Source organism: Rattus norvegicus, chromosome 18, assembly GCF_036323735.1.
Source record: "Rattus norvegicus strain BN/NHsdMcwi chromosome 18, GRCr8, whole genome shotgun sequence".
Classification (NCBI taxonomy): Eukaryota; Metazoa; Chordata; class Mammalia; order Rodentia; family Muridae; genus Rattus; species Rattus norvegicus.
Genome location: NC_086036.1, coordinates 42,740,272 through 42,765,141, shown reverse-complemented (window position 1 = coordinate 42,765,141; position 24,870 = coordinate 42,740,272). Strand labels below are relative to the sequence as shown.

Genomic DNA, 24,870 nt, shown 5'->3' with positions numbered 1-24,870 from the left:
AGAAAACGTGGTACATCTACACAATGGAATATTACTCAGCTATCAAAAACAATGAGTTTATGAAATTCGTAGGCAAATGGTTGGAACTGGAAAATATGATCCTGAGTGAGCTAACCCAATCACAGAAAGACATACATGGTATGCACTCATTGATAAGTGGCTATTAGCCCAAATGCTTGAATTACCCTAGATGCCTAGAGCAAATGAAACTCAAGACGGATGATCAAAATGTGAATGCTTCACTCCTTCTTTAAATGAGGAAAAAGAATACCCTTGTCAGGGAAGGGAGAGGCAAAGATTAAAACAGAGACTGAAGGAACACCCATTCAGAGCCTGCCCCACATGTGGCCCATACATATACAGCCACCCAATTAGACAAGATGGATGAAGCAAAGAAGTGCAGACCGACAGGAGCCGGATGTAGATCGCTCCTGAGAGACACAGCCAGAATACAGCAAATACAGAGGCGAATGCCAGCAGCAAACCACTGAACTGAGAATAGGTCCCCTATTGAAGGAATCAGAGAAAGAACTGGAAGAGCTTGAAGGGGCTCGAGACCCCAAAAGTACAACAATGCCAAGCAACCAGAGCTTCCAGGGACTAAGCCACTACCTAAAGACTATACATGGACTGACCCTGGACTCTGACCCCATAGGTAGCAATGAATATCCTAGTAAGAGCACCAGTGGAAGGGGAAGCCCTGGGTCCTGCTAAGACTGAACCCCCAGTGAACTAGTCTATGGGGGGAGGGCGGCAATGGTGGGAGGGTTGGGAGGGGAACACCCATAAGGAAGGGGAGGGGGGAGGGGGATGTTTGTCCGGAAACCGGGAAAGGGAATAACACTTGAAATGTATATAAGAAATACTCAAGTTAATTAAAAAAAAATAAATAAATAAAGGCACTAAAAGCAAAAAAAAAAAAAAAAAAAAAAGAAATGCAGGGACAAAGAGAAGTAGACTGAAGGAATGACGGATCAGTGACTAACCCAACTTGGGACCCATTCCAATTGGCAGGTACCAAGCCCTGATGCTATTACTGATGCCATGTTATGCTTGCAGACAAGAGCCTAGCATAGCTGTCCTCTGAGAGGCTGGCTTTACCCAGCAGCTTTACTGAGACAGATGTAGATACCCACAACTAAACATTAGAAGGAGGTTGGGGAAACACCTATGGAAGAGTTAGGAAAAGGACTAAAGAAAGTGAAGGTGATGGTAACCCCATTGGAAAGCTAATAGTCTCAAATGCCTAAACCCCTAGGAGCTCCCAGAGACAAAGCTAACAATTGAAGGGCATATAAAGGCTTGTCTGAGCCCTCCTGCCCCACACATATCCCTTTCATTGGGAAAGGATGGGCCTAATCCTGTAGAGAATTGATGTCCCAGAGTGGGGGGGAATACCTGAGGGGTACCCCCTCAGAGGGGAAAGGAGGGGAGAATGGGGAAAGAACTCTGCAGGTGAGTGGGAGAGAGGCAACATTTAAGATGTAAATTCATAAATAAATTTAAAAAATAAATTTGAATAAAGATACAGCTACACTTGAAAAAAAAAAGAAATACTCAAGTTAATAAAAAAAATAAATAAATAAATAAAAATAAAAAGAACTGAGGCTAACCTCAGGACTGGATATTTATTTAAATGTGCCCACTGAAGACAAATTTTGGAAAGAATTATCAGGGAGGGGAAGAAACTAAGAAAGGAAGTGTAACCAGAACTAGAGTTGAAATAATATGCAAGAAGCATAAGTTATAATGTTTAACCCAAAACCAATTATAATATCTGAATAAGACAGGTACCAAGAAGTTGAAATGATGGTTTTTGGTTTTGTTTCCCTGCGTCGCTCATACCATCCTGGAACTAACCTGTAGACCAGGCTAGAAAGACTTAAAATCAGTGATCCTCCTGCTTCTACCTCCCAGAGTGCTGGGATTAAAGGCATTCACTATGACACCAGGCTGCTGCTGTTTTTAAAATGAGCCTTTAATATTTTTGAACGATAAATTCTATAGTAATTAGTTTCAGAACATCAAAAGCAGAGTATGACTTTTTAATTGATTTAAAGATGCAAAAATAATTCTGAAACTAAGCCTGCCAAATTAGCATGTTTACTGCTGCATTCTTCACAATAGCAAGGAAATGGAACGAGCTGAAAGGCCCATCAGAAAAAAGAATGGGTAATGAAACCTTGGCATGTGCACACACAATGGAGTTGTACTTGTCTGTGGAGAAAAATGAGGTCTGCAAGGAAAATGAAGTAGCGTTTGAAATGAGGTGACCCAGTCAAAAAGAGAAAATTGCACATTCTATTCAAATGCAGATCTTAACTTTCAATGTTTGTATGCATGTAAATATGAGGGTATGAGAGTAGGTGTCAACTATGCTATACATGCTGTGACCACCTTGGCTTGGGTCCTGGAATCCTGGATAGGGGTGGACAAGGAGTAAAGTATGGACAGATATACACAGATATACATATGGTAAGGTTGGGATCAGACGGGAGTTTTCTAGCTATCATAACCCAAAACTTCAATATGTTTTTTGAGTACAGATTTGAAGGAGGAGTTAGCTAGCCTAGGTAAGAAGTCTCCCTTGGGAGCAGTCTCAGTCTATAAATAGCTGTGAGGAGAAAGCTGCAATTTCTAGTCTCTACACACACTGATCAATCATTTATAAGCAACCATACCCATACTCCTGAGGAGTATGGCCACCTCTCTTGAGCCTATCCTATATAGGGAGCCAGCTTGTCCAATGTCTCATGCATCTGACGGCTGGAGTTCGTGACATGGCTGTGCCATTTCAACAATGCCTGTTTATTCAGGACTTGCTCACTCAGGGGTTCCTCTGACTCCTACAGATATGAGACCATGAGAGAGGAACAAAAATGGGGGGGGGAGCACTTACTTACTGAGAGAGGGCAAAGGAAGACACTGGCATAGGGGACCAAAAGCAAGGGAGGCTGAGAAGATGGGGAGGAGAAAGAGAGAAACCAAGAAACACCAAAGCCAAATTCGGTTAGGAAGCTACCATAATGAAATGCAATTCTCTCCATGCTAACAAAAAGTTAGCACTGGTAAAATGATAAAAAACCAAACACACTTCAGATTTTGAGTGGAAGAGAACTGAGTGCAAGAGAATACTAATAATCGGTGTTGATCTAATGGAATTACTAAATTCGAAAAACATTTTGATACTAGGAAATCTAATGACAGTTGAAAACTGAGTACTTACTAAAGCATTCATTGAATTCAGTTAGATTTAAATTTATTCTCGAGTTTTTGACCATCTTGATAAATTAATAAGAATAGTATATTAATATTTTAATGCATTCATTTGGGGCTTGTGATTGAAGCACAGGGCAGAATGCTTGCCTCGCACACAAGGCCCTGATGCAGTTCCCAACACTGCAACAGTAGCAATAATATCATTCACTCTGCAGAAAAAGCTCTTCATTTACCAGTAAAAAAGGAAAGAAGCACAGCTATCTGTTATTACCAGTACAATACAGAACTGGGAGCACTGGAGCATTGGAATTTAAGGAAAAACTAAAGAGAATTGTAACCTTTACAATAATAATAATAATAATAGTGTTATTACATCTTTAAACATTAAAGTGAGGGGCTGGCGAGAGGGTAGACCAAGTCCAAGAGTTTGCCCATAAGCCTGACAACATTAGTTTGATCCCCAGAACCCACACAATGGAAAGAAAGAACCCACTCCTGCAAGCTGTCCTTCTGACCTCGGCATGTGTTACTCATGCAACCACACACAACATAAACGAGGGTAACCATTTCTAAATTCAAGAGAATTAACCATAATCATCATAAACACTAGTGAGCTATGTAAAGCATAACCTCAAAACAAATTGCTTTCTCAAAGCCAGCATCTATTATATATTTTCCTCGAATAGCAGATGTACAATGTAGCTTTTTAGATCTTGGGGTCTTTGTATGTGAAAATAGACTCAGATTAAATAACAAAAGTTCCAAGGCAGAACATCTTGGGGCTTGGGAATGACGCACAGGTGCACAGTGCTGCATTTTAAATCTTACCCTTGAGCAAATTCCAGACAGATGAAAGATATAAATATGAAAATGTAAAATCATACAGCTATATCTCCTTGGTGTAGATTTCTTTTTCTTTCCTAAAAAAATGTTATCACATAGGAAAAAATGTAAAAAGAAAAGAAATGATTGATCTGACTATGTGCAACCTCAAAATTCCAAAGTGATCAATTCAACCTTGATCTCAGAGAAGCCAAAGGTAAAGGCCAGATGTGATGGTACACACCTGTAATCCCAGCATGACGGTGCCTGAAGCAAGTAGATCAAGAGGTAGAGGCCAGCCTGGGCTACTTAACACAGATGATCCACAGAGATCCACAGTCTAACATTTAATGGAACTCGGGAACTCTTATAGAAGAGTTAGGGGAAGGACTGAGGGCCTTGAAAGGTATGGGAACTCCACAGAAAGACCAACAGAGTCAACTAGCCTGGACCCTTGTGGCTCTCAGAGACTGACCCATCAAACAAAGAGCATACATGGGCTGGACCGAGGCCCCGGCACAATATATGTGATATACAGCTCTATTCATGTGAGTCCCCAACAACTGGAGCATGGGCTGCCCCTAAAGCTGTTTCCTGTCTGTGGGATGCACTCCCCTAACTGGGCTGTCTTAAGTGGGCTTAATGGGAAAGGATGCTCCAATCCCTGAAGGGACTGATGTGCCAGGTAGGGAGGACACAAAGGGGGCCCCTGCCCTGTCAGAGAAGGCAATGGGGTGGAGGGAGAGATTGTGTGAGGTGATTGATGGGGGCATCGATCAGGATGTAAAATGAATAAATAAATTAATGGAAAGAAATAAATTTTAATATTGAAAAAAAGTAGGGGAGGGGATGAAGAAATGGCTCAGCAGTTAAGAGAACCAGATTCTCTTCCAAATATCCTGAGTTCAATTTCCAACAACAACATGGCGGCCTCACAGCCATCTATAATGAGTTCTTATGCTCTCTTCAGGCATGCAGGTATACAGGCAGAGAGCACTCATACATAAAACAAATAAATCTCGAGGGGCTGGAAAGATGGCTCTGGCTCAGTGGTTAAGAGTCCTCTTCCAGAGGACCCAAGTTTAATTCCCAGAACCCACATCAGGTGGCTCACAGTCCTCCGTAACTTCAGCTCCAAGGGATCTGACACTTCTTGTCTCCACAGGCACTGACACTTAAATTTACATACACACTTAAACATCATTAAAAATAAAGGGTGACTTCTAGAAGCTAGAGAGAGTAGAATATTAGGAGACACTCATAAAACTTAGTCAATGGGTACTGAGTCACAGAAATAAGCTAGTCTAGTGTGCTATTATTACACAGTAAGGCAACTGTTGATAATAATTTCTGCATATTACAAAACACTAGAGAAAACTGTGTTGAATGATTGCACCAAAAAGAAATGACAAATGACTGAGGAGATATTTAAGCATTTAAATGTCTATTTAAACTGATTTATTAAGCCTCATTTAAACATTACAAGAATACATGCTCCAGAATATCACATAGTACCCCATAGATAAATGTAACTTTTACGATCAGTTAAAAAGTAATATAAAATTTTAAAGAGTACAGTAGAATTCCAGAGCTCCTTTTTCATGTAGACTATAGAAAGCTGCATCGTTCTCCATCTAACAACAGGAAAAGAGAAAAACAAACCTATAACATTGAAACCGCCATGAAGACAAGCCTGGTGAGCAGCCAAGGAATGTAGATTCCAGGTAGGCAGACTCTTCCAGGAGACACAGGACATGTCAACTCTGTGACTTCTGGCACAGGAGTGGGCAAATAAGCAGCTCCCTGAGAGCGAAGAAGACGAAATCCTTGAGAATTTTCAGAACTTCGTCAAGGAAAGCCATTGAGAAATTGGTCAACACAGGAGGATTGGTAGAAACGAGATCTGACCTCCAAACTCATGGGAAATGAGCATTCTCTTAAGTCCCTTCCTCCAAAACAACAAGAAATGTAAAAATTAAAAATAAAAAGCTAAAAGAGGGTCAGGACAATAAAAAAAAGAAATTCTCACCAAATTATGCAGTCGCCTACCAAGGACACACTACTACCTTGCACAGCTGTTTATGACAGGGCAAGAAGAAGACACCATGACTGCCAGCGGAGGGCAGCAAACTCTCTTGCCCCAGTTCCTAGGCCCACAACCATTGTCTCTGAGGAAAGATAAAGAGAAGTCTTCCCATGCACTGCTTCAGAGAAAAGCACAGAAAACTCTCGTTGCCTGAACTGCCCACACAAGTACCCACCTCCACCCTTCTAGTCAAGCCCAGCAACTTTAACTCACATTAGCAGTTTTATTAACCTAGGTAGTATTTGTATAATGCACAATGAACTACTTTGAAAACACAGTTCAATGACATTGACATATTCCCAGTGTTCTACAACAATCGCCACAATCTAATTCCAAAATATTTAATTCATCCCACCCTAGGAAAAAGGCATACCAATTAAGCAACCTCTCTCCATCCCACAGCAACTGGCAGCCATTCATGGAGTCATGGACTTACCTGTTTTCGATATCCCCCTTAAATAGAATCATATAAAATGCAACCTTTTGTGTCCATACTCTTCCACATAACCTTGTATTTTAGAAATCCCTTCGTGTTATAGCACGCATCAGCACTTGTTGCTTTAAAGGTTAAATAGTATCCCACTGTATAGATGGTCTTTGGTTGGGCAATTCATCCATCTGTTGCTAGTCATCTCTTCACATCATTCTTCTACAGCCATACCTCTGTTGGCCTTCCAATCCTGGCCACCCAAGTTCTCAGTTGAGCACTTCTCACCTCCTACCATGACACAGTTTGCTTAAATATTGGCTTTCCCAGTGGAAAAATAGAGGGGGATTGTCCCTCATGGAAGGGGCTTTTGTCTTGTTTTATGTACTCTGCCCCTTTCAGCTTCTTAGACGACTTCTAGAAAGTAGTGGCAGCTTAGTAATCTGTTAAATGAATGAATGAATAGATAAAATACCCAACACATTTTCCACAAAACTGTTTTTTTGCTTGGAAACGTGAAGCAAAGATAATTCATTTATCTGCAAGATGCTCAGCATTAAAGCACATACTAAATTTATGTCAGTTTTTCTAAATTTATTGTCTTAAGTTCCTTACCTATATTTAGCATCCAAAGTGTGACTAACAATTGCTTTTCTTCTCAAGACTTCCAACAAAATATTCTAGCAGGTTTCCCAGATTATGCTCAAATCCCTTACTGTCAAAAGTGAACAGTTTGGCTTTCTGCTAAACATCACACAAGTGCAGAAATCCATGAATGAACCAGATAAAAGGCAAACTTGAGGAGCCTGCAAGTGAGAGTTAGGCAATACACAGAGACTTATCTAGGATCGGAATGTAATCAGAAAGCAAGCTAAGCTGTGTGCGGCCTGCTGTCCAGCCTAGGCAGGCTTAGAAATGATGATAAGGTCAAAACAAGTTTATACAGTTTAATGGAGGTGAGGGGCGAACTGTTGGGTTAGCTCAGGTTCATATAAGGAGGAACTGGGTGGTTTGGGGGCCTCTCTATGGCCTCTATGCTGAGCAGGAAGGAAAACGTGATCAAATCCTCGGGGCAAAGTCCAGTTCAACACAGGCAATAGGCAAAGCCTGTGATAGGAGGCGACAGCTCAGCTGGGGCTCACTTCTGGGGCATTACCTGCCTAGTTAGGGCAGTTTGCTTTCACCTCCAACTGCTGTAGATTTACCACCATGTAACTTAGTAATTGGCTCTAGGGAGGAAGAGAAGCATTAGTGATTTCTCTCAAGAGGGGAGAGGGCAAAGATCAATGCTGTGAATTATATAAATGTGGTCAAAACTGATCCCTTACAACACGGGACTTACCACGGAGCTGTGAGAGACCAGTGTAGCCGTAGACACACAGAAACTGAAAGCAGTGCAAAGAAGAGGGAATATTTTAGGATGAAAATGACAGCTGGGGCAGGTCTTTAAAGGCAGGAAGCAGTCTGAGGATTCCACTAGGTAGGCATGGGGCAGCCACTATGGATTTTGAGCATCATCAGGGTCAGATTGTAAGATATATAGGTCTGGTTGTATGGTGTGTAAAGAGAATGAATGGCGTGTGGTCTTACAGATACATGGTTCCGACATTATTTTTCCATTTCTCTTTGCAGTTTTTCCCATCTTTCCCTTGCTCCTGACTCTGCTTTGTCTCATGAACCAGCATTCTAGGTCCCTGAGGTTCTAAAAGTCTGTGAAATAGCAAACACCCTAGACACAACAGCAATAGGTGTCTACTTGTAACCAGTGGGTCCTACAATCAAAACCAATCCTCAAATTCTTTTAGTGACTTTCTTGAGACTGATGGGCCAGAATTTCTTACTAGTGAGCAAATGCTTGGAAGACGGCAATTTGAAAATTTGTATCTCTAAATCTAAGAATAAATTAAGGTAGAAAATCACAGAGGGAAAAGAAAGTCTTTTAGTGAAGACAATGGAAGTGTAAGTTAATTATATGTAGGCTGATTTATTTAAACACCCAAGCACCAAGTCTTACTAAATAAACTGCCTCTGGCCATGGTCTTTCTAACCAGGTGAGCCTCCTGAAAATGAATTTCTAACTCACAGCAAGATATTAACACCACGAGCCTCCTTGGTGACAGTGGACATAGAGTGCCTGTTTGCCATCCCAGTTTCTTCCTCTCCTGTTGGGATTATGCTCATGTTTCTCATTGATTTCAAATGCTTTAACCTGTTTTGTCCTATGCTGAGGAGACTTTCGAGGCTGGTGTTCTAGGAAATAGTAACAATGATGTCAGTCTAACAACAGAAACACTCGGTAAGGACAACACTCTGTATGGCTCTCACAACATCACTAGTTGCAACGTGACCACAAAGCTGTGGGGCTCAAAGGACAGAGATGCTGAGTCTCCCTCCAGCAGCATTAGCATCCATAAATGCAAGCAAACAGTCCCGGGGTTTCCAACAGAAATCCTATTTGGAGGGGCTTTAGCATGCAGCACTTCTGAGCCACTGTGGACTTCGACTTGACCCAAAAGGCCCCAGGCACATGAACATAATCAGTTCATTCCAAGTTATAATAATAAAAGGCAGGCAACAAATATAAACTGCAATCGTTCACAAATGACTGTGTTTAAACGTGACATTTTACAAGTGGCCATTCCTCAGGTGGCCCTTCTGCCGACGTCGGTACACTAGTCATCACCATCCATCATCCATGGAGAACTGTAGAAACCTGGAGTCAGACACACTGTAAATAATCTGTGAGGCTCTCAGAAAGAATATGTTATTTTAGGCCAGGTAGCTCACTGATATTTCAAAGACATGGAATTGGTCTCTATCTTAAGATTTTATTTCTACTCAATTTCTGAGATGTGCATTTGCACCGCAAATGCAATTTGCAATACATTTTGCAGCAGCCCTGGCCTTCTCTTTCCCCACAACCACTGATCTCCTGGTGGCGACTGGAGGCCACAATTAACCAACCAGCTGCCCTTGACCAGCTCTGCTTAGGGTATTCATAGTCCATCAGATGAGTCTCAACATGCCATTATTATTGCTAAGCAACAACTGGCTAGAGCCGGCCCTGGCTAAAGAAAGCAAATGGCGTTTCAGAAAGTCTAAAAAAAATTAAAATAATAAAATAAAAATGATCATTGTATAATAGCCAGAAGCTGGAAAGAACCCAGATGCCCTTCAACAGAGGAATGCATACAGAAAATGTGGTACATCTACACAATGGAATATTACTCAGCTATCAAAAACAATGACTTTATGAAATTCATAGGCAAATGGATGGAACTGGAAAATATCATCCTGAGTGTGGTAACCCAATCACAGAAAAACACACATGGTATGCACTCATTGATAAGTGGCTATTAGCCCAAATGCTTGAATTACCCTAGATGCCTAGAACACATGAAACTCAAGACAGATGATCAAAATGTGAATGCTTCACTCCTTCTTTAAAAGGGGAACAAGAATACCCTTGGGAGGAAATAGGGAGGCAAAGTTTAGAACAGAGGCTGAAGGAACACCCACTCAGAGCCTGCCCCACATGTGGCCCATACATATACAGCCACCCAATTAGATAAGATGGATGAAGCAAAGAAGTGCAGACAGACAGGAACCAGATGTAGATCTGTCCTGGGAGACAAAGCCAGAATATGGCAAATACATAGGCGAATGCCAGCAGCAAACCACTGAACTGAGAATGAGACCCCGGATGAAGGAATCAGAGAAAGGACTGAAAGAGCTTGAAGGGGCTTGAGACCCCATATGAACAACAATGCCAACCAACCAGAGCTTCCAGGGACTAAGCCACTACCCAAAGACTATACATGGACTGACCCTGAACTCCAACCTCATAGGTAGCAATGAATAGCCTAGTCAGGGAACTAGTGGAAGGGGAAGCCCTTAGTCCTGCCAAGACTGAACCCCCAGTAAACATGATTATTGGGGGGAGGGCGGTAATAGGAGGAGGATGGAGAGGGGAACACCCATAGAGAAGGGGAGGGGGGCTAGGGGAATGTTGGCCTAGAAACCGGGAAAGGGAATAACATTTGAAATATAAATTAATAAAGATGGAAAAATAAAATAAAAATAAAAAAATGATTGTTGTGCAAAAAAAAAAAAAAAAAAACCCAGCAGAAAAAGGAAGCATTGCTGCTGAAAACAGTAACAATGACATCTTTTTTGGTTTTTTTTAAGTATCCACAAGTAAGAAACTCAGATATGCTCCTTTGACATGTGTCAGTCAAAATGGTAGAAGTTATGCTCAACCTACACATATTGGTTAATAATTTATACACAGTCACAGTCATAATTATGAAAAGTTAGAATATATTTCCCATCTAGAGATGTTCATAACCCTGTTGTAAAGGAGCAAATATACTTGAAACTATGGAAGTAGGAGAATAATTCAAGATGAAAGTTGAAAGAAAAGAGGTAGATGAGATAGTAAGAGAGACTGTCGATGACTACCGTAGGCAGAAAGGTACAAACTCCTAAGAAGAGTGCCCATGTTAGAGGGCACAAGTGAGTGAGAAACAGTGGGTTATGCTGTCTTATATCCATATGGCTTTCTGTTTATCTGGACATCTTTCCCTCCTCCTTTGGGTTGATCATTTCAAAAGGTGTTTGACAATGGCAGCATTTACAACCCAGAGGGCTTGACATCACAAAGGTTCAGGTAAAAGCTCACTGACACGATGGCCAGCCCTGCCTGAGACCTACATACAGATGAGGAGGAGGATGTAGCAAGTTCCCTAGATGATTCTGACATTCATCCACATCCCTAAGCACTGCTGTAGAGTTTGCCAGAGAGACAAAGGGCAAAGGGTAAGCCAGGGTATCAGCTAGTCCAGTCACTAGCTTGGGACGGATACCAGGTCATTGCATTTTATCCAGCCTCAATTCCCTCACTTATAAGAATGGTGAACTGAGTGTGTGATCTTCTACCTGGGTATTTTCTACCAGCAAGAAGGTTTTTAGTTCATTAAAAACATGGAATCTGCACATGTGAAGTCCATGCAGGAAGTACTAGGGTGTTCCTACATAAAGCACATCTTAAGGGTAAATGAGATAGCTGAATGTGTCCGTGTCACTAGAAGTGTGAACATATGGAAAAGGAAAAACCATTGTAACCTTCTACACCCAGACTTGTTGCTTGCCTCTAGGAAATCCTTGTGAATCAGCATTCCTTAGTCTTGCTTGTTAAGTTGAAAGAACTACTTCAGGGAGCTCCCAACCTCCAGAGCACTATGTTGAGCCTCAAATGAGTTTAATAGGATTCTCAGTTTAAATCTAGCTTGGGCATCATTCTCAAAGTCTTGGTTCAAGTGATGGGACCTAAGACTAGAATGACCTTTCTATCTGGGGAAAATTGCAAGGCCAGTGACTAGAGCCTGTGCGGACACCTCCCTCTGCTATAAAACAAGTAAACCTTTATTTCCATGTTTCTCAAATTAAGTTGACTAAGTTGGTTGCTTTGGGGGGATTAGATCAAATCCTATATGTTCATCTGACTGTCCCCAAAGCCAGGACTCTCTTGTATGCACTGATGATAGTGCATAGCCCAGAGGGAACAGTGAGGTAACCAACCTGCAGACAAACACTGGCAACATTTCAGACACACCACTAGGATGCAGCTGTACAGAGTCAACTCTGTGATGTCAAGCACTTCCAAATTGCAAATGCTACCATTGTCAGATACCTGCCGGATGATCACCCTAAAAGAAAAGGGAGAGATACTCAGTGTGTTCAGCAGGGTGGCTTCACTGGCTCCTACTGTGTCTCCGGGTTTTGTCAGCTGCACATCACTCAGAATTTCAGTAGTACCTTTGAAGATTTTAGCGATGATGCCTAAAGCCTGGAAGAAAGAGGACTTCTAAGGCCCAAGATTAGTATCCTGGGCTGTCACAATGACCTCATACAGGGTGGTGACACCATGACAGATGGTAGCCAGCACATTATTGGCCAACATCATGTCCCTAATCTCGGTGAGGTCCTCCTTGGTAAACTACAAAGCCCACAATCCCCGGGATGTGAGGCAGCACTTTCTCCAGAGCTGGCTTGTTGTCCAGATGCCACCAGACGGCCTTAAGCATCATGGTGTTCTTGCCCATCAGCACCACAGCCTTCCAGGAACAATCGGATCTGTGGCGTCTGTGCCCACAATGAAGCATTTTGGGTAATCAGCTCAGAATTGGATGATCTTAAGGAAGTAGTTGCACTTCCAGGTCACCCTGTCTTCGGTGGTTATCATGATGGTGAGTCAGGAATTGACACAGGCTTTAAAGACATTACTCTAATGAGGATATCTAACAAGAAAAATGCAACTCATATTTTTATTTATTTTTTTAAACTTAATCTGCCAATCAAGTCATTACACTTTAGAAATTTCTCTAACGCTCATTAAGCCTAGCATATATTTATTGCACTTTTAACTAACCTTTTAGCTTAATAAAGTAACACATAAGGGTGTCTGTGAGCTGTTTGGCTAAGACTCACTTGAAAAGCAATTTCAATATAAGCTGAATCTACCCTAGTTGTTGACACATCTGCTGTCTCCTGGCTATTCCCCTAGCAGCTGCTGCCAGTGCACATATATTCAGGACTGCAATCAGGAGGGTACCCACTGGATTCTAAACTGTGAGATGAAACAGGAAGAAATGAGAGGAGGAGAGGGCAGAGGAACCCGCACCCTCAGTATCTTCCAAGGGCGATCTTTTACTAATCCTGTAGTGTCTATTGGTATGTTAATTAAGACAGAAAAATCTTAGACTGGGATTGAGGGAGATCTGACAGCACTTTTTAGAAATCAGTATTCCGCATGAGAAGCAGACAAAATAATTTTTAAAAGAAATAGTATCCTAAAATTCCTTCTGTGGAGCTCTCCAGAAGCTTTGGATTTCCAAAGTACAGCACAGCTGGCTGGAGCAGGAAGAACCACTCACCAAAACAGCCGGCACTATTCTAAAGCTTCTGCTAGATTCACTGGAACATCACCAAACAGTAATACCTTTTTCTCTTGTTTACTTTTGACTTTGTTTCTTTTCTGTCTTTTTTTTTCCAGAGCTGAGGACTAAACCCAGGATCTTACAGTTGCTAGGCAAGCGCTCTACCACTGAGCTAAATCCCCAACCTCTGATTTTGTTTCTTTAGGCAGGATCTTGCTATGTATCCCTTTTGGCCTAGAACCTTCTTTGTAAAACAGTCTGGCATCCAATTTGCAGAAATCTTCCTGCCTCTGCCTCCAGGGTTGTAGGATTACAGGCACATGTTACCACATATGAAATAAGAACATCTAATTCCAAAATGGAAGGCACATGGTGGGTGAACTCTGAGTGTGACACTGCCAGTTTCCCCATCAAGCAGGAACATAGCTACATTTGCCTAGTGAACACTGTCCTCAAAGGGTGACAAACCACTCCTCTAGGACCCAAGATGGTTAAAGTCTTGCCTCTAACACTAATGGCCTATGCTGTGGCTCTTATAAGTTACTAACAATCTTTGAACCTGTTGTGTCAACTTCGTCTGCACATGTCACAGTGTGAGTACATATGGAAGCAAGAAGTCAATGTTGGAACAACTTCAATTGCTCTCCAGGCCATTTTTTAGGATCTCTTACTAGGCTTGAAGCTCACTATTTCAGTTAAACTGACGAGTCAATGAACTCCCAGGATGCCCTAGCATTGGACTTTTAGGCAAATGCCATAATGGCATTGGACTTGGGTCCCCAAGATCAGAACTCAGGTCTTCCTGCTTGTGCATAAGTCCTTTACCTTCTAAGCCATTGACCCAGCCCTTCTTTCAGTTCTTAAAGTGAGATTTCAATAGTTCCTACTTCAGATGATTGTTTTGAAGAATAGCTGAGAGGCTGTGAGTGTGGTTCAGGGATTGAAAAAAAAAGACTAAGGGTGATAAACCCTGGCCTGTAGCCTGAAAAATAGTATATTCTGAATAAATAGTAAGTCTCACTGCTACCATTGCCTATATTAAAGGGATCCAAAATTTCAACTGTGCCTAGTCCACTTAACGATGAATTTCGTGTATTGAGATCATTTTCTAATTGTCATTGGAAACTAATTAAGCTGTGTTTTTTTCCATAAGAGATTAGAATTGGATACAGTTTACTGGAGGATCAAATGAAACAACCCAGTAAACAGTGGGGGAGTGAGGGAGGGGCATATCTCTGCCTAGGTTGCAGCAAGCATTAAGACAGGAGCATGTAAGCAGAGCAAGAGTAGAAAACACCACAGGAAGATTCTTCTATATTCTTTCCACTACAAGTTGCTTTCTTCCTGTGTGAACCAGATATGTGTGTTCAAACAAAGGCCGTGACAGAAGGTTAAAAACTGTAAGCCAGGCAGTGGTGGCACAGGCCTTTAATCCTAGCACTTGGGCAACAGAGACAGGAGGATCTCTGTTTGAGGCCAGCATGGTCTACCTAGGGAGTTCTAGGACAGACAGAGCTACATAGTGAGACACTGTCTCAAAAACAAAACAAGACAAACAAAAAAGCTAAAAGGCTCAATCTTGGGTTTTGAGCTTAATCAAATAATCTGCAGTTTTACAAAAGTGGCAAGTGAAAGGTAAACTTACTGAGTCACTTACTGAGTTACTGGTCTCTGGGGATATAATGGCATCCAGATACCATCTTACTTAGCAAAATATTCATGGCAATCAAAATCAATTTAGCCCTATGTTAAAATACAAAGTATGAATAAAACTTCTAGTAGATACAATGATATCCAAGCTAATATACAAATGAGACAGACGTGAGTTACCAACTTGTTATTTTAAAATTCATTTGGGGCTGAATGAGGTTAAGAGTGGCTCTTGTAGAAGACCAGGGTTCGATTACCAGCACCCATGTGATGATTCTCAACCATCCATAACTCCCATTCCCGGGAATCTGATGGCCTATTCTGACCCTTTGCAGGCACCAAGCATGCTTGTGGTACACATACATACTTGAAGGTGAAACATTCATAGATCAAAGATGAATAAATCAATTTTAAAAAATTAAAGTCACTTATACACCACTAAGCTTTATAATAAGAGGCACTGTTGTGTTGGTTAGTGCTGACTGCCTAGGTCTGAATTCCAGCCTGCTGCCTCCTCCTCTATGAACACAGGTCACTTAGTGACTCTGCAGCTCCTTTGAACATCGGGACAATGCACTACTTACTGCAAATGACTGTGGAAGGTTTGGCTGTCTTTTTAAATGAGTTTATCTGTTCACAGCACTTAGATCAGATCCTATACATGTACATTAGTGTCACTGAGTTATTTGCTCTCATTTTTATTTCATAAAATAAAAGAAACCAGTCAATTTTTAAGATGTCATTATGGTGTCAGATCATTTCAGCAATTCAAGATAGTTCTAAGGACAGTCCCCTCCTTGAGTAGAATTTCCCAAGCATTCTTTCTTAACACCTGAAGCACTAAGAAGTCACATTATTCCATAAGTCATTTCTTTTCTTTTCTTTTCTTTCTTTATTTTCTCTCTTTTCTGTTTTTTTTCTTTTGCTTCTTTTTTCCTTTCTTCCATGTTTAGGTATGGAAGATACCTTAAGCTTTGCAAGAGAAGGAAACATGGTGTTTGGCTCTGTAATCATTTTAACACCTAGCTGGATAGATCTGTGGATGAATGGGTGAGCATGATCAAAGCCAATTAGCGAATGTGGAGACAAGTGGGAAGCACCCTGGTGTTCTAATTAGTTGATAAGGCTGTGAGCTTATGCAGAACAATTAAGATTACTTAGCAGAGTCAGACACCTGCCTTAAATCTCAAACACAAGAAGCTGCCAGAAGAATAGACTTTCTAGCTGGTCATCATTGGCCTCAGCACAGCTGATCTGCTTAAGTTTAAGCTCCTCTCAGTGTCCTAGGCAGTTCAGTAATCTGTACACTTGTTTGGTTTTTAGGTTTTTTTGGTTTTTTGTCTTTGTTTTGTTGTTTGTTTTGAGACAGGGCTTCTCTGTATAGCCCAGGCTATTCTGGAACTCACTCTGTAGACCAGACTGGCCTTAAACTCACAGAGATCTACCTGCCTCTGCTTCCTGAGTGCTGGGATACAAAGGGTGTGCTACTACCTCCCCTCTATACATTTGTTCTTACCATTTCCTTAGACTTCTCAAAGTCATCCTCTTGCTCAAAACAAATGATCATATCATATGTAGAAAGGGTCTTCTAATAAATACTGAAAATGCTTCCCAGAAAGAAGTCCAGATAGATACTTCTGTGAACAATCTCAACACAACAGCATCCCACCCACCCACACCCGACTCTGAAAAATCTTATGATATAAAACAAAATAGCTTTTGTGGATCTCTTGATTGTATAGGTTTGGCTCTGCTGGGCATTTCTTGTGCACAAAGCCCTGTGATCAGATCTCAGGTTGGTAGTCATAAGGAAGTCTTCACTATTGAACTCTCTGCAGACAGCCAGAGTAGACTCAAGCAACTACATCCTGCAGGAAGTTCGCCTGTGGCTCCTGATGTACACCCCATAGGTGGCTTTAGGTGCTCACATTCTTATGCTTGGATGTGAAGAGAAACTGTAAGATCCATCATGTCCAGAGGTAGAAGGAGAGGCTGCCAGCATCTTAAGGGATGCTGCAAACTGCCATAACCACTGAACTTTCTCCAGCCCTCTGTTTGTAAATTGCATTATGCTGTAATCTACATACTTGGGCTCTCACTAAGAATTATTTCATCGCTATGAAATGAATGGCTAGCAATGTGGTGGATATGACTACTAAGTCCATGGACATTCAATTAAAATATGTTACTAGGCTTGATGGGACAAGCTTTTAATCCCACCAACTGGAAGGCTGAGGCAGAACTCCGTGAGTTCAGGCCAGCTTACTTTACATAGTGAGACCCTACCTCAAGAACAACAACAATAACAATTTAGAAAAAATATTATGTATTAAAATTTTTCAAAAGATGGTTATTATCTTAGTCAAGGTTTCTATTCCTGCACAAACATCACGACCAAGAAGCAAGATGTGGAGGATGGGGTTTACTCAGCTTACACTTCCACATTGCTGTTCATTACCAAAGGAAGTCAGGATAGGAATTCACTCACACAGGGCTGGAACTTGGAGGGAGGAGCTGATGCAGAGGTATGGAGGGATGTTATTTACAGGCTTGCTTTCCCTGGCTTGTTCAGCCTGTTTCTTATAGAATGCAAGACTACCAGACCAGGTATGGCACCACCCACAATGGGCCCTTCGACCTTTCATCACTAATTGAGAAAATGCCTTAGAGCTGGTGAAAGAGCGTACCCCAAAACGGGGAGCCTCGTCTCTCGCTCCGATCGCGGGGTGGGGTGCCCCCAGGAATCACGAGTAGCCATTCTTGATGTAACAGCAAGAGGTAGCTTTTATTAACGAGATCCCGGGTCGTAGCGGGATCCCGGGTCAACACGTATCTCACACAGGAGACAGAGGAATCGACCCCGAGCCTCCAAACTCGGGGGTTTATATAGGAGAGGTAAGGGGCATTCGCGCGGTTACACATGATTGGTCAATTCAAAAGGTGCACGGTTACTTTCGGCGCGAAATGACATCAGCAAGGAGTATGTGTTATCTAGCAGCTCGGCAGGCAGGTAGGGTGGCTCATCTCACTCAGGGGGGTGAAGGAAGGGGAGGGGGTGGCTACAGATGGTCAATGTCCTTGGGGCTGATAGCTGGTTTGGCAAGTCCTATCTCTGGCTCTCCCTCAGGCACGTCCGGCCCTGCACATCCGGACTCTGACAATGAGTAACCTTTATGAAACTCTAGTTCTACACTGGAACTCATGGAGGCAAGAGGCTCCTTTCTCTGTGATAACTCCAGCTTGCGTCAAGTTGACACACAAAACCAAACAGTACAGTTATGAACCAAAATAACTTTTATAAAAGGTGATGATGGGATTCAAATTTAGGGCCTTTTACATCCTAGGCCCTTCCACATTCCTATGACCTCAGTTACCACATTTTATCTGAACACCACACTTTTCTGACTCTATATTTTCTATAGCCATCTCTTTGACCCTATTTCTTCTAAAATAGGTTTTACTATATATAGCTAAGGCTAGCTTTAAATCTTAAATCCTCCTGCCTCAGCTTTCCAACTGCTAGGATTACAGGCTTAAAACATAAGCACATCTGGACTTGTGTGTAGGGAGGCAAGCTGTGAACAGTACACTGATTCCTGGTTGAGATAGTTCTAATCCCTGGGAACTCTCAAAAGGGATGGCAGGAGCATTCCCAGTCTCCCAGGAGATCAGACCCTTCTCATTTAGCTACAGCCCACCCCCCACAACCCCCTATAGAGAGGTTTGAGACTGATCAGCCATGTAGGGCAATGCCCCAAGACCCTCCTCCATAGGTGAGGACTCGAGCACAAGTTATATAGGCTCAAGACAGATCAGTCCTGTAGCAGGACCACACCCCCAAGTATGTAGATGAGGTATTCCCAAGTTCTCAGGCCAAACCAACAGGAAGTACCTACTGCCAGATTCCGACGGCTCCTGAGACTGTATTTAAGAATCCTGTTCAGAAAGATTAAAGATGTGAAGGAATTATTCCATCATCTGAGAGCTTCTGTCATGAGAGCTGTAACACCACCACTTGGGAAAGAGATCTGATCTCCAGAAATCGCCCGCCACTAGTTCCCCTGCACCCCTCGCTGACTAGTCAGCCCCCAGCTGGCCGGAAATGGAGGCAAAGCAGCACCAGCAGGGGCGGCCAAAAGCAGTTGCATTCACTGCCTGAGTTCTCTCCCCTTTCTCCAGAACCCACGCACCTAGCCGGACCAGAGATTTCAGTAGAAAACCACCAGTGCCAAAGCCCCATACTTGTGCATCTTTAAAGGAAAGAAATTCCCAAGTCAAAGTTGGTCCTTACCCTGTATGTATAAATAACCCCACCACCTTTACTCTTAGGCAAGATAATTCTAAGGTTTGAATTTAGCAGTATTCTCCACTATTTCTCTATATCATTCTGCCATTCTGCTACCCACTGTGGAAGGAGACTTCAGGATTTTCCAGTTACTTTCTACTTCTTTCCCTGTATCAATTCTTCTTTTTTTAGGTCAAGGTTTCTTGAACTCAAAATATTATCCTGCCTTTAAGGTCAGCTCCTTGGGGAACCCAAAGCAAAATATCCAATGAGCACACTAGAGCCATATACATTGCCTATGATTATTGTGTTGAAGTTAATCTAGTTCAATTATAATTTGTGAAAGATAAAACACAAAAGTAAATTATAATAGAGTGAATATTTTGTTGTCACCTGCCACTGTCAAGATATATAAATAACAGTGCAATAAATTTATTGAAGGCTCACAGGTTGACAAGTTAGAATGATCACCAAAGAATCAAATACGGGTAAAGCTAGGAAACCAGGGGTTTTGATTTTTTTTTAATCTTTTTTTAAAAAATATTACAAAGCAAAGTAATAAAAGACATTCCCCTGAGGACTCTATAAACTTTCCACTACTGTTCTTACCAAGAAAGCCTTACAGTTGTCAGGACAGGGTTTGGGGACAGAATGGGGTGTCCTAGTTAGCACTACTATTGCTGTGATGAAACATCATGACCAAAAGCAACCTGAACTGGAAAGAGTTTGTTCCACTTACACTTCCGCATCACTATTTACCCGCAAAGGAAGTCAGAGCAGGAACCTGGAGCCAGGAGCTGATGCAGAGGCCATGGAGGGATGCTGCTTATTGACTTGCTCATCTTGCTTTCTTACAACACCCAGGGCCAGGGACCCAGATATGGCATCAGCCACAATAAGCTTCACCCTCCCACATCAATCACTACAAAGAAAAATGGCCTACAGTCTAATCTTATGAAGGCATTTTTCTCAGTTGGGGCTCTCATCTCTTCAAATGACCAACCTGCCAGAGGCTCACAGCATCTTAGTCTTATTATATACAAGTGCTACTACAGGCCGTTGCTCTAATAAGACAGAAGGGCAAGAAAAGGGCTAGCCCAAGGTTTCAGTGGCATGGTGTGGGAAATCACCTTGACTTTCTAGTCCTTCCAGTATCACTTTGGAGATGTGCCTCAGCAGCTGTGAGCCAGACAGACTTTTTAAGTGAAATCACAGTTTGATGCCAGGCACTGAAAAAGCATTTGATAAATAGTAACGTTTCTTCTTCAGAAATGTTCACATAGGCTCCATCGATACTCATCCCGGCCTGGTTGTGCAGCTATTGAATAACTGTGGCTTCCATCTTCAGTTCCTGACTAAGTTAGCCAATGTTATCTTACCACTACCAGAGGCTTTCTAAAAAATCACTGATGACTAGACTCTAAGGCTCATATCAACTGAAATGAAACATCTTCAACTGAAAAGAAGTTTTTCAAGGTTCTCCTAGTCAGTTGGATTTGTGCGGAAGGTTGGTTTAAATAAGCTTACTTAGCTGAAATAAACTAGAATTTATAAACAGGGCCCATCATTGTATCCAGAGACAGCCAGGCTGATACACTGAAGACAAGAAAACAAGTATGTTTGTCATCAGGGCGGAGCTTGAGGGGAGAGACCACTGAGAGTCACAGATTGTTTTTCAAATATTTGAAGAGGCTAAACATCTGTTGTTTCCTCAGAATTGATTAATCGTGTGCTTTGTGGTTTTCTGTAATATAAGAGTTACAGGTGTCCAGGTTTTTATCAAAATAAGAGACAGCTCTTCCAGTGATTACTTGCCAAGGACCACCCTCAGCTTAGAGAAGGGATCTGAGAGAAGGGGAGTCTGGGAGCAGCAAAAAGAATGACTTGAAGTCAAATAGTGGATCCAAGCTGACGACCTGTGTGCTTGATACAGCTTTTCTGGCCTGCTTCTCTGTGTTCTGCTTTGTCTCTGGAGATTTGTCTGGCTAAGAGATCTCTCTGTCAGTGTGTGTGTGTGTGTGTGTGTGTGTGTGTGTGTGTGTGTCTGTGTGTCTGTGTGTCTGTGTGTCTGTGTGTGTCTGTGTGTGTCTGTGTGTGTCTGTGTGTGTCTGTGTCTGTGTCTGTATGTCACTGTGAGTTCTTTAAGCAATTCTCTCTTTTTACCCTAAAAAATTCTCTGGATAGCTCAACTCCTGCAGAACACAGGCCCAGTCTTTTAGTTTACATATCAATCTAGTCATTTACTCCAGGTTTTCCTCTTGATTATCTTATGACCCTAGCCTTTGATTCATAGGAGACAGGAAGAATACATTTTTTTCCTTACCTTTGCAAAAGAATTCACAGACCCGTCCTCCTTTGTTCAGCACAGAACATAAACTATTTGGGTGGGACCCTGCCCTGAAATTACCATTTTCACCACCCCTGAGCCTAACCTTGCTAAGTCCTAGGCTGATCCTGAACTCTGGATTCTATCTCCCTTTGTAAGCATAAACAACAACAGCAACAACAATAATAATAGCAACAACAACAATAGCAAAACTCAGCTGGGTAGGTCTTCTTCAATCACCACTCCCTAAATCTCTTCATCTCCTTCCTTAGCAATTTTCTGACAAGTTGGCTCACAGCTCAGCTTCTTTTGTTCCTCTAGATTCGTGAAGCCCCTCATATAATTCATATTGCATCCTTATTTTTTGCATAGTTGAGAAATTATATATTTTTGAACACGTGTATTTAGAGCTTTTTCCCATAGCCTTAAGGACTGTCCTGAAGATCGCAGTGTTCACCATTTTGTGAGACATAGCCACAGCCTCAAGTCCTGGACGTGTGCTGTTTTTAATTATCATAGAGTCATTATTAATGTTAACAGGGAGGGCATTCCTTGGAAGGAGAGTCCTCTACGGCTGTGGGTCCAGAAAATACGTATGTTATTACATAACCAAGCCTTAGGCCCACCTCAGCCGTTGGCACTCATGGAAGCTCATGCCTGTCCCAGAAGTGAAAACCATGTCACTCTGTCCCAACCAGGGCTATACCAGGCTCCACAAGAAAAAACAAACCTCTGTAAAACATGTGAGCCATCACCAGAAATGCTCAAGCAAGCCAGGATGAGTAGTGTCAGGAGGATTAGACAAATGATCCAAAATGCTTTTTTAACTGAAGGCTTTATGCATTGGATTGAGCACTTTCAATGTGTAGTCTTCTCACTTTATTTCTTGTATGTCTGAGCAATTTCTTCTATATATGTTCTCGCCATGTACAAACCTGATGCCTGCTTAGGCCAGAACCGGGCAGCAGATTGCCTAGAACTAGAATTATGTCAGTTTTAAGCTGCTATGTGGTGGGTGTAGGGAAGCAAGCCCAGGTCCTCTGCAAGCACGAAAAGTGGTCTTAACTGTTGAGCCTTCTCTCCAGCCCCTAACTTACTTCTAAGAAGGGCTTCCCCTTCTGCATAGTATGGCCAAAAGAAGGCTTTCAAAGGAAAGCAGACATTTTTAGATAATTGAATAAGTAAAATTCAGGGTGCTTAGCACTCTGACTTGAAATACAAAGTAAAAAATAAATAAATAAGATTTTTCCCCACTTCATGTAACCTTTCCTCATGTCTTCAGGAGCTGTTTTGGCTTTGTTTTGTTTTATTTTGTTTTCTGTTAAACCAAAAATAATCCCTTTTAAAGATAAAATCAACTTTATCACTCTGCTAGATGCTGTAAGGATTATGAAAATATAAGTCTCTATAAACCCTATGCAACCTTTGTCTTTGTGAGCTAATTCCCCTCGCACAGAACACACGCACCTGATAGCATCTTTCTATTGAGGTGCTCACAAAAAGCAAACAATGGCAGGGTCAGAAGCCTGAGTCCCCAGGAAGTCACTTAGAGAAAAGGGATTTAAAATCCCTGTCAGATGTCAGTCAACTGTCAGAAAAACCTCTTCAGAGTGCTCAAGTGCTTTTATTCATTCGTTCGTTCATTCATTCTTGGTACCTACAATTATGTCTGCAGCATACCTGGATATCATAATAGGATTTTATTTTTTAAATAGCATCCCTTTGAAAGGGGAATATTTTCACTCAGGAGTATTTGGGACACTTCTCTACAAGAAAAAGCACTGCCTCTTTAACAACAGCAACCAAAAGAAAAGTTAAAAAAGAAAGAATAGACAAGAATTACTTTCAGGGATTGATGCTAAAAGTCAAAGCAATAATCTGCAAGTTCAAGAACAGAGTTTAGAAATATCAACAATGAAGTGTTCTGAGCTTTGCTTTCCTCTAAACACTGGGCTTCAACTTGGAGAGAAAGGTAAACCTGCATTTCCCTCTTTCTTCTCTACAGCCAGCTTTCTTTATTCCCATGGATTAATTTTGATGAATGGATCAATTTTTTTCCCTGCATTGTACCTTGTTTCTTTTTCTTTGCTTTGTCAGTTCAAGGGTTCAGAGATACAGAATCTGATTGTCCTCTATGCTGGAACAAATTGTATTGGATGCATTTGAATAGCCAGGGGAAACACAAACCTGAACTCTCACCCCATACTTGCTCTGTTCTCGCATCCATCTTGGTCTGACATACCGGCCTGGTTTCTGCCTTTGTGGTAGCAAGTTCATAGGCAGCCCCAGTTTCTGTGGTGAAAAACCTCTAAGGTTTAAAAAAAAAAGGTCAGATTTCTCTTATTAAAAAAAAAAAACAGTTAATACCAGTAGAGTAGTGCCTCTCAACCTTCCTAATGCTACAACCCTTTAATACCATTCCTCATGATGTGGTGACCCCCAAAATAAAATTATTTTTGTTTTGTTGCTACTTCATAACTGTAACTTGGTACTGTTATGATTCATAATGTAAATACCTGATATACAGGATGTCTGATATACGACCCCTGTGAAAGGGTTTGTGACCCTCTAAGGGAAACCCATTAGAAGGAAGTCAATGCCACAAACATCCCCATTCACCTGAAGCAGTTTTGTGAATCTATATTAAGTACTTATTCTGGAAAGGTAAAGTCCCATCAAACCTTCTTATAGATGGGGTTCACAATAAGAACCCCTTCTTATGGAACAGGTTAACACAACAAGCTTGCCTGGTAATAAATTTTCCATGACACACAGTGAGAGTCACCAGGGTAGAAAATCAGAAGTAGGCAAATTCCCAAAGCATCCCACACAGAAGGAAACTCCCGAAGCAAGGGATTCTTTAACTGCATAATACTTCACTATGCTACGTTAATAAGAATCTGAAATTAAATGCTCATCCTGTCCAGAACGCCTAGCAATTACTGCTATCCCCTCTAATTCTATAATAAGTCATTGTCAAGACCGAAAACACCTCCAGGAACAGAAGACTGGGAAATGATGGAGAGATGGCTCAGCAGTTAAGAGCATCCTGCAATTCCAGTGGATGCAAGTTCGATTCCCAGCAGCCAAGCAGTGAGTCACAACCACCTGAGATTC

The 24,870-nt window shown here is 41.8% G+C and overlaps 1 long non-coding RNA gene and 1 pseudogene across 1 annotated transcript in view; both read right to left on the bottom strand.

The window, feature by feature from the left end:
* Positions 1-24,870, bottom strand: part of LOC108348790 (uncharacterized) — a 134,134-nt gene that overhangs the window by 21,618 nt on the left and 87,646 nt on the right. The window lies entirely within an intron of this gene.
* Positions 575-16,789, bottom strand: LOC103694208 (60S acidic ribosomal protein P0 pseudogene; annotated as a pseudogene).